Genomic DNA, 14,580 nt, shown 5'->3' with positions numbered 1-14,580 from the left:
AACGAGTTAACCAAAATGTCTTCTTTACGGGATATTTATCAGATTATTGATTCAAATTTTAAATGTTTTCTACATTTTGAACCCTACGCATTGAAAATAAAACCAACAGTATGACAATGAGACACAACATCTAATTGAATAAACGAGTAATCAAGGGAACAAAGATTCTGACGAAAATCAAAAGAATGTTATCCAGGGACAAAGACCAGACAATGAAAACAGATACAAACAACAAATAATAGAAAATTACCAAAATAATATATACAAAGTAACAAATGTAAATGAGCAACTCCGACTCCACTAAAAACTTAGAGAATGGACAAAGTACATCAGTAGGGTAAGCGTCCTCTGCTTTTCTGGAAACACTCGCCGATTTGCTCATAAAATGTCAAGTCCAGGGTAGACGGACGAGAAAAGGAAAACTATGACACGTTGAACAAATCAGTGCAGATAGAAACCCCTAACGATCCATGATTTCATGATGAGGACCATACAATTTCAGTAGTGATGACTTCAAAACCCTGTTTCAGAAGACTAATTATAAGAAGTCAGGCGTGGTACACAAAGTCTGTGAAGTAGCGGCAATATCTGGCATAACGTATAAGGTGTGATATGAAAACTCCATATGCAGGTGCTGAAGGGATCTTGCGAAGGTAAAAAGAAAGTTAACAATACGGAATGAGAAGTCATCGCGTAGGTCGTAAAGGTTGGTCAATAGTTTTCCTTTACCATTGATCTCTAAGTGTATGTCAAAGTATGAGGCTGACTTCACGGTGTCTGTAGTATTCTTTATCTCAAGTTCGCTGGGGCAGGTGTAAAAAATCCCCGAAACTGACACTATGAGTACAAAAAATCAGATCTCAGAACTCTTTCCAGAACCTTAAATGCACAGCACAAATTGCATGTGACGATATAAAAAAAATTTCCCACCACAGAGGCGGTGTATTTGTACATTTTTATCACTCGAATAATATCAAAAATAAACTGGTGAAAACAAACTTGCATGTGAAAAACAAATCTGTGATTAAACTGTTACAGACGTTTTATCTGGCAGCAAGAATCAATTTGTAAAAGGTCTTTTATGCACCAGAAGGTTATGCATATAAATTGATTTTATTATAAAAACGTTAAAGCAAAAAAAAGCATCAAAATAAAGATAGTCTACACACACTAAAGATGGTTATGAAAAAAAAGAAAACAGTAACAATATTCATCCAGAATGAAGGTAGCAGAAAAATGTTCAGTTGCAAATAAAACTGCATACAGAACTAAATCACTTGTATTATAACTTCCTACAACAGGGGAGTTCAAATCGGCTCAGTAGAAGTTTAATCAGTTTTTCACTGTCTGCATTATCCAACAATAGGTAATGTAACAAAATAATTTCATATCAAGCGTAGACTTCTGTAATTAGTAACTTAGACAGAATTATCGAGACGTGTAATATTATCCATTAAAAATGAACAACAATATATATATATATAGATATATATATATATATATATATATATATATATATATATATATATATATATATATATATATATATATAAACCTTAATAGAGAGTTAAGTACGTAGGCGATATTTAAGTTGTACCCTTATCATGATTATAAAATGTTTATCTATTTTAGCTTGTAATAGCGTCTATTCAGGTATCAGCATTATTTTTCATTTATTCCTAACCAATATGAAATTAGTTAATTATGTATTAAAATGAGAATTGATAATTTATTAGCTTGTGCATAAAATTGAATGGTTTTATAATGGTTTAATAATGGTGCTTATCGATCGGAATGATTCCGAATGAAATATCTCCTAATAAAAAATTAAATTTTCAAACATTTTTACATAATTTACGGAGATAACTTAAGCTCTTTCTGTCTTTATGGTAATAACAAATTTACCATACTGATAAAATCTATACAATAGTAAAAAAAAAGGAATAAAGTCCGTATAAACAATTGCAAAAATTGTAAAAACCTGAAAATTGGAAACCATCAGTAGTCAAAACAGAACAGTACAGTAAATAGACGGAAGTACTAGAAACTGAATTCAATAAATAAGATTTTATTAAATCCAAGAAAACACATCTTCAAAACTTGTCTTGAACTTTGTGAGGAAGATGTGCCAAGTTCAAGGTTCAATGTTACATGTTGAGAAATTAATCATCTTTCATCTGTTTGCCTGAAATTGAATATTTCTCAATAAGGTAAGAATATCGTTGATAAAACATTTTAAAGCAGCGTATAAGACTTATTTTTATTACACCCCCCCCCCCCAAAGAAAAATAAAAAAAAGCCTGGCACTCAGGCAATGGTGGTGCAATATGGAGTCAGGATAATCGCTACTGATTTTGACAAATAAATGAAAACAATTCTCAAACTTCAGGATAATATATTGACAGAAAATCGTCAATATATCGATAAAAGAAATAAAAGGATCTAGCTTATTGATTTGAAGGAACTCCGATTTATATTAATAAAGCGATAGATCGGTTAGGAAAGTGACACAAATGGTGGTGACCATTTGAATATCGATAACTTGTTGGATAAGTGTCCGCTCAAATATGTTGTCAAGAAGAAACTCTAGCACACTAATCATTCGTTGCTCTGTGTAACAAATTTTGTCTTTTTGTCTTGTAGTGGTAAACGATGTAAAATATCGTAGCCTAGAACAGCAAATTGCTAAGATTTACCAATCATGCAGTTCAATGGTGTTTAAATGATTTTATTTTCTGTGTGTTTTAAATCTATCGTGGGGTTAAATTGTATATAATGTTGAAAATTCAATAGTTCGAAGTTGAGAGACCTAAGATAATCTTAAAGATCTTATGAGTTTTTGAGAATCCACATATGATATATACGACTACGCGAGTAAACATTTTTACAGTATTTTTGTTGTCCTTCCTTCATAGTGGATAGAACCACAGTGAGCCGTACAGAAAACTCTTTCCTTGAATAGGTAGATAATTCTGTGATGTACATTTTCTTGTGTGGATTTTTGTGTAGTTTGAGAATCCAATGCAAATATTAATTTGGAACATAGTTTTGTATTCAACTAAAATGATTTTAATCATCAACAATTCCTATTCTTGTGTCTGATGTTTATTTTCACATGAGACGTTCTTTCCTGACTTTAATATTTTTTTTCCTGAAGTTACAGTAAATATTAACTTAGCCTCGTAAAATTTATCACTTCGAGTCGACTAGTAATGAATTTATGACTAGACTTCCTGCAAATTAACATATCATAGAGTCTAATAATGTGATAAAAAGCAATTTTTAAAAGATTTGCCTTATGATCTATAAACGGCTAATGATACAAATAATAGAGACCTTATTAGGAAGAGAGGAAACGGATCATCTTTTACAAGTTCTATTGTGAAAACTGGATGCAGGGCATAGTTTTGGCTCATAGTTAGCTAAAAGAATCGAGAGTATTAGGATCGACATTATGTTTATTTTCATTCGTTTACACTCCTTGAAACGTTCACGTTTCCCATTTTAGGGTGTGTGCATCGTTTATCGTGCGTTTACACATCGTTTTGCGTTCGTTTAGACGCACGATGAACGCACGATAGAAAGAGTAATCAAGGGAACCAAGGTTATAGCGGTAATCAAAAGAATGTAACCCAGTGACAAAGATCAGACATGGAAAACAGACATACACAACAAAGAACATAAAGTAACTAAAATCATACATACAAAGTAACGAAAGGAAATGAGCAACTTGGGCTCCACTAAAAACTGGAAGCATGCACCAGGTGCACCGTTAGGGTATGTGTCCTCCGTTTTTCTAGAAACACCTGCCGAGTTGCTCATAAAATGTCAAGTCTGGGGTAGACAAACGAGGAAAGGAAAACTATGACCGTTGAATAAATCAGTTTTCATGGTGCAGATGGATACACCATAATGATCCACGAGTTCATGATGACGACCATAAAACTTCATTAGTGATGACTTCAATTTTATAGCAACATAACCATGTTCCAGAAGCCTATTTGTTAGAGTTCTAGCGCGATACTAAAAAGTCTGCGTAGTTTCGGCAAGCTCTGGCATAACGTATGAGTTGTGATATGAAATGTTCGTTTAAGCGCAAGCTGAGAGCGTTCGTTTAAACGCACGATACGAACTTTAGTTTAAACGCACGATAGAAGCGTTCGTTTATTTTCCTCGATTCAACTGTTATTTTTATATTATTTGATATTATTAAGTTATATATTTTCGTTAATTCAATTTTGTATTTTCCCTTTCAATGTTTCTTGTTGTTAATATTATTATTTTTCATCTTCTTTCGTCTATCGTGCGTTTAAACGCACGGTAGGATCGCTCGTTTAAACGCACGATAGAAGCGCTCGTTTATCGTGCGTTTAGTGAGCGTTGAGCGTGCGTTTAGGTATCGTTTGTGCGGGAAACCTAAACGTCTCAAAGAGTGTATAAAGCAGTGCAGTCAAATGTTCTATGAATTATCAGTTTCTAGGAGTAAAATAATAAAAGAAATTTCAAGATCGGGTTCATACGTCCGATTCTTGTGATTCAACAGAAAAAGGTAAGACTCTCAACTTAACTTTCAATATTCGAATTCTTATCGCTACGATCCATTTCTCCGCAATCTTTAGTTATGTGATGACTAAATTTGTACATAATCGTAAATACATTAACGTACAATTGAAAATTTGTCTATGTGAATGCTTACGTATGTCATGTTGCACCATTGGTTCCGGCAAAGTGTAAAGTATTTAGATTACAATGATCTCCTTTTGCAAAAAGATTTTACAATTAATGTTTGTAATTTTTATCATAGACATTTTCATATCACTACATCATCTAAACAAATTAGTTTATTGAAAATATATATATATATGTATGACAAAGAATGCTCCGTGTAAAATGTGTTGTCTAGGTTTAGTAAGTTAGATACATGTTATAACAATGGGAACAAAATGTGTTCCGATACTGGCTGACTTTTTCTTTCACCTTTAAAAGGCTGATATTATAGCTGATTTGTTGCAAAAAAGGAACATCGTTTAGCAAGATTCTTTGATCTCAGTTTCTGCTATCTATGACATACTGTCTCAGAAAATCTTAGTTTCGAGGATTTATACATCGCAAAAGAAAGAACATTACAGACACTACAGCCTCATACTTAAGTATCTCGATCTACATTTATAGATTGATGGTAAAAGTAAACCCATTACAAAACTGTTCGACTAATGCGATGACTTTTTATTACGCACTGTCAACTTTCCTTTCATCTGTGGCAACATCACTTCAGCACCATTTTCATATCACAACTCATGCGTTATCCCAGAGCTTTTTCCTAACTACGCGGACTTTTTGTGCCGTTATCGACTTTTTACATTTATGTATTTGGAACAGGATTATGTTGTTACATGATTGATGTCATCATTTCAAAAGTTTTATAGTTGTCATCATGAACTCATGTATGGTTACGGTGTTTCCATTTGCACATTGAGAACCGATTTGGTAACCATGTAATATTTTCCGTTCCTATTTCATCTACTCCGGTCATTTTATGAGCAACGTGGTGGATGCTTCTAGAAAAGCAGAGTTTTTTTAACCTACTTGTGTACCTAGTTCGTGCTCCCAATTTATGGTGGAATCCGAGTTGCTCATTTATTTATGTATCTTTGCACGTGCTATTTTGGTTATTTCATGTTTTTTTGTTGTTGTGTGTCTGTTTTTACCGTCTTGTCTATATCTTAAGATTATAATCTTTTGATTCTTGCTGGAACCTCGATTTCTTACTTAGTCTTTAAAAACGTTTTGGCTGTTGGAACGAATATATTATTCATGCATTCAAGTGTAAAAGGTGAATTTTCAATCTACTCAGGAATATAGTGTGGTTAACTGTCAATAGATATTCATATTCAGAATTACAATCATGCAGTGTGCGGAAATATAGCAATAACCGATAAATGGATAGTAATCTAATTAAAGATATTAGTTCATGAGGATCTAACCGATAAATATAACATTGACAAAATAACCAACCTAAAAGACTTAAAAAGCATCATCACTTGATGCGCAAATTTAAAAGAAAAAAAGGCATATAAACGCTTGTGCATATCAACTTTAGTGAAGCAGATGCTTCGATCATACTATGTCATGTAATGATCTTGAAACTGGTGGCGCTTTTTGTTCCCGCCTTTGCTTTTATAACCAGTGCATAATATAAAAATAATATTGTTTGTTGTATTTAATTTCCACGGATTGTATGTCGCTAATGATTTTGTATAAAGATTCGGTATTTTACTAAATGTTCTTTTCTACAATATGTCGTGCGTTTAATTAAGCAGACAAGCTCAATGGACTTCTTTATTTGGTATTATTCACAATTTAAGCTGACGCCAAAAAATGTGTTGAAAAGGTAAAATGGGAATACTATTATTCACGGGGTACATTTTTTGTCGTTTTTTGTGGGTGTGCCCATCCACGAAATTTGGTTCCAAACGAAAAGGAGATTCTCTTTGATGTGTGTACTGAAAACTTCAATCGTTATTGTGTATCCATCAGCACCATGAAAACTGATTTATTCAACGGGTCATAGTTTTCCTTCCCTCGTTTGTCTACCCGGGACTTGACTTTTTTATGAGCAACTCGGCGGGTGTTTCCAGAAAAGCAGATGACGCCTACCCTACCGGTACACCTGGTCCATGCTCCCAGTTTTAGTGGAGTCCGAGTTGCTCATTTACTTTTGTTACTTTGTATGTATGATTTTAGTTACTTTATGTTCTTTGTTGTGTATGTCTGTTTTCCATGTCTGGTCTTTGTCCTTGGATTATATTCGTTTGATTATCGCTATAACCTTGATTCCCTTGATTACTCTTTCAATAGAATGAATTCAAGAATCCACGCATTTTGTTTCTTCCTTAGTCCACGATAATTAGTATCAACGATTTAAGTAATTTCACAGTAATCAACTGTTTCTAATTTCCAAAAGGAAAACAGATAAGAATCATGAAGATGAAAGCTGCTCTCAAAATAAACATGATATTCTGAGCGGTGTTGCAGTTTGAAAAAAAATTTAAGGCGGCCATTTTCTGACCATTTTTACCAGTTGCTCGGATTCCAATGATTTTTAGCTTCTTTTCTTGATTTCAACTATATTTGGTTTATACGGTAAACATTGTTTCATGAGTTGACTGGTGATGATTAAAATGTTGTATAGCCTTGATTTAACTTCGTTTTATGTTCTTTTTAAAAAACAAATGTATACTGGGCCAATGTCCCCTCAGACCCAGTGGAAAAACAGGGCATAGGCTCCTGCCCAATTTTTTCCAGAGATTATAAAACACTTTGAAAGCATTTTCAACATTTTGCAATGACTTAGGTACTCAGTTGAACTTATATCATTTATTATAATATGTTCTTTTTCAGCATTTTATTGTCAAACATGGTAACAAAACATGATAACTTGAGCGATTCAGGCTCTTCGAGAGCCTCTTGTTTCTTTAAATCTTTCAACAATGACAGCGCCTTCTATAAAGGGTTATGTTATTGGTAAGCACATATCTGTACAATTGATTAATTGGGATTACCATATGATTTTCTTGTCACAATAACAGTTTACTAAGAGCTTTTTATTTCCCTTTTGCCTTCGTATTTCTAATTACAAAAAAGCAACTTGTAGCAGATTATCAGTTTAACATCAAAATGAAAGTTTAAAATTAGAACATGAATGGGTGGCAAAATCACAGGAAATCAGGGTAAAATTGGTATTCAAATCTCAAAATGCCATAAGACGGGGACAAAGACACCACAGAAACAACCAACAATCCATAGATTGCATGCATATCCAAGAATATTTTATTTCAATCCGCTTTATTTTTGCACTCTAAATGATATTTCCCCCTTAACTTTTTAAATTAAAACAAATACTATTCTTTATATTAGATATTGAATGCTCATTCTTGAATATATTGCAATGTGTTTTTCCGGCTAGTTTTTTTTTTTTTTTAAATTAAAGAAAAACATTACAAACGTGTACACCTTGCATTTTACCCGGAACAAACTGCACATTAATTGTGGTTGGTCTTTTTTTAATTTTTTGACAATTTTGCTGTTTTAATTTGCTTATTTGCTTATTTGTTGTGGTTTCGTTTGTTTTTATAATGAATTTTCTTTTGTGTTAAATATATAATTGAAATTTGGTCGACCTGGCTGTTCTATAACAATTCATAAATTGTAAATAATTTAAAGTTTGTGTATTTATCGTGTTGATTATTTTAACTTAATATCCTGATTAAAGTATGATACTTTGATCCGACCCTAATGCCATGGGTAACGCCCTATATATCTGTCTGTTTGGAAAGTCATTTGTAGGACTTAGTGCTACCAAACTGCACATTATCCGTGGTTTGCCTTGTTTGTTTTTGTTTTTTTTATTACTATTATTTTATTTATTTTTTTTTACTATTTTACCAATTTAATTTGCTAATTTGTTGTTTTTGTTTGTTTTTTAATGAATTTTCTTTTATGTCAAATATATAGTTTTGATATTTGGTTGCCCTGGATATTCTATAACTATTTATGGCTTGTAAATAGCTTAAAATTTGTTTGTTTATATTGTTGATTGTTTTTAATAAATACCCTGACTTATCGTCCAAATTTGTTTCTAATGCTTAGATGAATTGTCAAATTATTGCGAAACTAATAGCCCATAGTTAACAAATCATGATGACGGACGTAGAATTTCCTGAGTGATTCCCTAAGTCAAAACCATAGCCAAGATGGCGTCAGTTGGAAAGTATTACAGGAAATGAATAAGCAATCCAGTATATATAATGAATTAATTTTATATGACACAATATTCAGGATATCAATAATTTAGATAATGAGATCACTTACGTGCATTATTTTTGCTTGATTTTAGAAAGGACGCACCACTTTTAGTCAATTGAATAATTGTAAGTATTTTTGTTATAAAGATCTCCTATATTATGAAAGTCTTCCACCCACTTTAAGATAATTGGGAAGGAAACACTATCTATCAAGTACTGTTTCCATTATAATAACAAACGAATTATAAATTTATCTTTAACTAAAATGTATTTGTTCTTTGTTATACGCGTGTCGTTCTTGATATTAGAGTTTGTTTGTTTGTTTTATTTATTAATTATTTATTTATTGTTACATGCAAATTAAATAATTATATATTTATTATTATTATTATTTTTTTTTTTTTTTTTTTTTTTTTTTTTTGGTTTTTGGTTTTTTTTGTAGTTTTGTTGTCTTTTTACGGAGGATTGGGAAAATTAATTTGTGTGCGCGTGTGTATGTGTTAGTTTAAACTGGTAATGCAGGACATCTTTTTATGTGGACCTCAACTATGATTGGCGACTAAATCAGCTTTAAATATTGCAATGCCATATCATTATTAATTATCTTTTTTTTTAGGTGGACTTATTATTCCCAAACGAAATAAAACATTGATGTCAAGTAAAATCCCTTACTTTATTTAAAACATCTTTTTGGTAAAAATGGTTTATTTAAGCTGATAAGTACATTTATAATTGTTACGTGGCTTTGTTTTAAAACAAATGGAACATGTTCAAAACTGAAGCAAAATGTTGGAAAACACCAGGTGAAATAAAGTAGGTATCTACTCTTATAATACACAAGTCGATTTTTTATCGTAGATACGGTTTGCAGAAAACATGCATTTTCTTTGGTCTAAAGAACCTATTTTGGTCGACAGGTACCTCTCAATTGTAGACAACGAAAGGATAGTATCAGTTTTTATGTATGATAATTTATAGAATGAAATATAAGCTTATAACTGGTAAATTATAAGTTGTTTTAAATGCTAATAAAATATACAAGTGATGATTTGTCATTTTGTGCGTTATATCATATAATGGGCGTACTTGAATCTTTACAAGTATTTTATTTGTAATTGAAATCTTACATGCTTGTCTTGATCTCTTTATTCAGTGGAAATACTATTGGTTAGTCACTTGATTAAAAAATGAATAGTGTAGTTTAATAACTAAAATAAATTGATAGAGCATCATTTTTTAGAAACCTTCTTGAAAAAATGTTATTAAACAATGTAATATCTCCCTTGACAATGCTTCAACAGATTGATTAGGGTATGTATCTATGAATACCTACCAGAAGTGATTTTTTATCATGTTATGTAAATTATATTCGCCATCTTCCGTTGCCACATTTTCACGTTATCCACTATGTTTGTATAAAATAACGTTGAATACCTATAAGTAGCGTCATTGGTCTAAGTACATACGATGAACCAATGACGCTTGTAACCAATTAAATTCTATTTGTTGACGATTGACAGAATCAACTAACCATATAAAGCCGCTAATAATAATTTATTTTTCAGACTGATTAACAACTGATCTGTTATACTAGTGGTATACCTTGATGGTGATTTCCCGCTTTTTTTATTGATTCGTGCTAAAAACTTTGCCATTTGCAATGTGCAGTACGATGTTTACCTCGTTGGATAAGCGGAAGCATGACTGGTGTGATCATTAGTATGGACGTTTAGTTAAGGTAAGATGTCTTTTCTGTTTCAACCGACAAGTTATGGTGAGGTTAAAGCAAGAATGGTGTTTGTTTAGAATCACTGACTGCTTTAATAAGTTTGATGTCAAACACACACAAAATATAATACAAAAAATTAATGTTTGTTTTTGTCCTATAATATTTTTAACAAACGACTTAATTTGCTTAAAAGTAAGTGCTTAAGAATGATATGAGACTTGTATCTCTCAAATCAGTTCCAATCAAACTCAAAAAGTAAAAGCCGACTTTTAAAATGTTCTGATATATCAACTACCAGTATCCTCCGAGAAGTTTGAATATATATATTGTAGTCATAACCTTATTGTAATTAAGTAAAACTAACCGTTGATAGGATAGTGATGTGATGTTCTGACTAGACTACGTATGTAAAAACAGATTCCCTAAAATTCTTTCTTCCGTATAACCGGCAAGCACTTTAAAAAACGATATTGCATGCAGTACTCATATAATGGTAATCGCATTGCTTATAGACATGACCTCTACGATATTCATGAAAACAGTGGTGTATCATAGATTAAATATCGCCTTAACCTTTCGATAAAATTTGAAGTACATTTTCAGAAATTTAAGTAGGATTATAAAGCAACTGGTCAACGATTTAACGAGGTATAAGGCTTACTTTCGCATATACACTCATCAATTTAACATTACGTTACATGTTGGTGTTGCCACTGAAATTTTCAATGCAAAATAATTTGACTCAGTTAATTAAAAATTATTTCATTAAATATCGTTTCAAGACTAAGTGCGCTAGTACTTATAAATGTACTTTCCATTGAGGTTTCTAAACTTCTTCCGATTGTACAGAATAAATGTAACAACTAGCAATTGGAAGTATGTTAAATTATTTCCCGAATGTTTCTGATTTTTCCAATTTTGCCTGTTTCTCACAAATATTTACACAAATAGATTGTGTTGAGTTATATTCAATGTTGATTTTATTAATCGGACATACCGATTGATGGTTTAAACATTTAGTACATGTGCGCAATTACGCATATAGGTCAATGATATACAGGATAATTAAACGCCTAAACGTAGGTCAAAGATACTTTTAATTAATTGTGCTCCATTTAAATCTATCTTACCCACAGTTTCTAGTGATTTTTTAAGTTGCTCTTTTATGCTTTTATTTGTGTTTGTTTTTCATAATAAATTTAGTGTTCATATAGGGTACCATTTGTTTTGGTCTAGATTTAGTCCCTCGTTTTTAGACATGGTATCTTGCTTTAACTTTCACAAACAATTGAATTGGCGGCATTTTTAAAAGACAGATTTTATGTTAATGATGAAGATATTTTGTTTGGCTAATGGTATATTCAAAAACATAATTAAACACCGTAATTCATAGAACACCAATTTGTACAGATATGAGATAATCAAAGTTAGTTTATTTTAATTTAATGCATATATGAGCGAATTATAACATTATATTGCTATTTTTACATAAAACAAATTATGAATTTGTGGTTCTTTCCTATACAAAAAGAATCCAAAACTGTAGAAACATCTTTTTTCAGCATTATATTTCTGCAACTCCAAAGCTCCTCTAATTTCAAATGCTTTTTCCCATTACGTCAACGGTAATGTGTATATTTTTTTTTCTCTCATATCAGATAATTGCCTATTAGTCTACCATGTACAATATGAGATACGGTAAAATGTTAATTTATATCATTCTTTATTCATATAAAAGGACTTTTGTTCTTTTTCCTAGATAAAGGAAAATGCATATCAATATTGTATGTTATAGGAAGTTGAAAGGGAAATAAAACTATAAAATCAAGAACACTTTTGCATTATATGATACATTTAATTGTTATACAAAATACCTTTTGATAATTTCTAAATGCACTGTTTAAATCGGTAATTTGAACGCAGAAACGTTCTCAAGTTTGTATATTAGTAACTCTAAGCAAATATGGGAAAAGTTATATCGCACCCGATAAAATAATAAAATGTTATAAATGGATTGATAGGATACATATACTTTCTCATTGATCAACTTCATGAAATTTCAATAGAAACTGATTGATAAGGGAAAACAATGGGCGCCTCTTTGACCATAGCAACGGTAGAGTTAGGAAAGCAATGAGTGAAAACGGCGCATCTACATTAACTATTACGTGTTACCAAGTAATGTGCATCTTCATGCTTATTGTCTCATTATTGTTATGCTAAATGAAACAAAAAAGCAAACAAAGTGTCATCAAGTTCTTTACAAAGATGGTTAGCGAAAGCGACATGTTGTCTATCTCAGTTTCCGCTAAAATCATACATACAAAGTAACAAAAGTAAATGAGCAACTCGGACTCCACTAAAAACTGGGAGCATGGACCAGGTGTACCGGTAGGGTAAGCGTCCTCTGCTTTTCTAGAAACACCCGCCGAGTTGCTCATAAAAAGTCAAGTCCGGGGTAGACAAACGAGGAAAGGAAAACTATGACCCGTTGAATAAATCAGTTTTCATGGTGCAGATGGATACACCATAACGATCCACGAGTTCATGATGACGACCATAAAACTTCAAAGACGAAAGAGGAAAGTAAATACTAGTTCATCTGAAACTTAAAAAACACCATAGAAATATAGTTATAAATTTAATTTATTTCCCTATAATATAAGTAAGCAGAAATCGTACAAAAAATATCATTTTCATCCTCAAACAGAATTGTCTAAATAACTTCACTTGGTAACATTGGGGCTTATAACTGACCGAAGCATAAACTCATTTAAATCTTAGTTTTTTAATGAGATATACTTTCATTTATGATTTGCTAAGTTCACACATTACTTGCCATTTAATTTGATTAGAACTAAAATGATTTACACTTGAATGAAGCAAAGCAATAAAACGATTTTCTGATAACTTTTAATATGCAAAAAACGGCAGCGGGTATGTGGGAGTTATGATTAAGATACAGATTTTGTTATCCTTTTTATAGTCACAAACAAGTAAAATTTATTTAGGTATGAGAAATGGAATACAAATATTTGAAAAGTGCTAATCCCTTGAGTATTCAAATTACTATTTATCGTTTTAACTTTAGTCAGCGCTTACTTTCTAAATTCTGATGTTCAGGGGTTATCTGACATTGAATATCTATCATGGCAAACTACAGTTTCAAATAATGTGACGCAATGTAATTCTACACTTTATTTTTTTTGGAAAATCTGACAGGAGTATAATATGACAACGCATTAGTCACATCTAATATATTAGTGCATGTGTTATTATACTATCAATTGTCTGTTTACAATTGTTTGTGCACTGAATGATGAAATATAAGAAATCATTTTAATAATTTGCAACTTCAATATCAAAATATGGTCAAAACAAATAGTAATAGAAACTTGCATTCAATATCAGTTTTAGAAGCGATAATTGTACCATATTCGTGAAAATTATACCTCATGTATGCTTAAAGATCATAGAAATGTGAATTCAATAGTTTGCTTTACAATAATCAAGCAATGAAATTACAAATAACTAAAATAATACGTTTTTAACTCTGCTCATTTGATAATTACTATTTACGCCTTTCCAGTGTAGCATACTTATGTTGCAAAAGCTATATATAAGAGAAGTAAAGCATGGATTTGATGTTCTATGCTGCCAGTCGATGTAAATATCGATTCTTATAATTCTTCATGTGGTGAAAGTAAGCATAAAACAAATCCCCTTGTGTTCATGTTAATTTTTATTTAAGCATTGCATTGAGTGATAATTGACTGAATATATTGTCAGTAGCTTCACATTTGTAGCCATATATATATATACTTTTGCCCTGTCATGTCACATGAAATATACACAAAACATATCATTTTAACAAAATTACTTATTTTTCGTACTATGTCCTATGGCAATTTTATGCTGCCCACTTCTATGGTAAGATGCCGGGAATATTAATCGTGACATTACGTGCGCTATAAAATGTAGTTTAATCTACCATTGCCATTGGAAATGCGTGTATCAATTTTAGACTATTGCTGTGATTTCCAACTT

General features: G+C 31.5%; 1 protein-coding gene across 1 annotated transcript in view; it reads left to right on the top strand.

Moving 5' to 3' along the window:
* The window catches only part of LOC148614759 (G protein-coupled receptor 22-like), a 46,521-nt gene that overhangs the window by 15,648 nt on the left and 16,293 nt on the right, over positions 1 to 14,580 (top strand). Inside the window, exons 2-3 of the mRNA XM_088589100.1 lie at positions 8,897 to 8,930; positions 10,370 to 10,542. The gene's annotated coding sequence lies outside the window, so the exon portion shown is untranslated. The remainder of the gene's footprint in view (positions 1 to 8,896; positions 8,931 to 10,369; positions 10,543 to 14,580) is intronic.

The sequence above is a fragment of the Perna viridis genome, chromosome 6 (assembly GCF_037379345.1).
Source record: "Perna viridis isolate PV_CMFRI_1.1 ecotype Kerala chromosome 6, ASM3737934v1, whole genome shotgun sequence".
NCBI classification, from domain to species: domain Eukaryota; kingdom Metazoa; phylum Mollusca; class Bivalvia; order Mytilida; family Mytilidae; genus Perna; species Perna viridis.
This window is presented reverse-complemented; position numbering and strand designations above follow the sequence as displayed.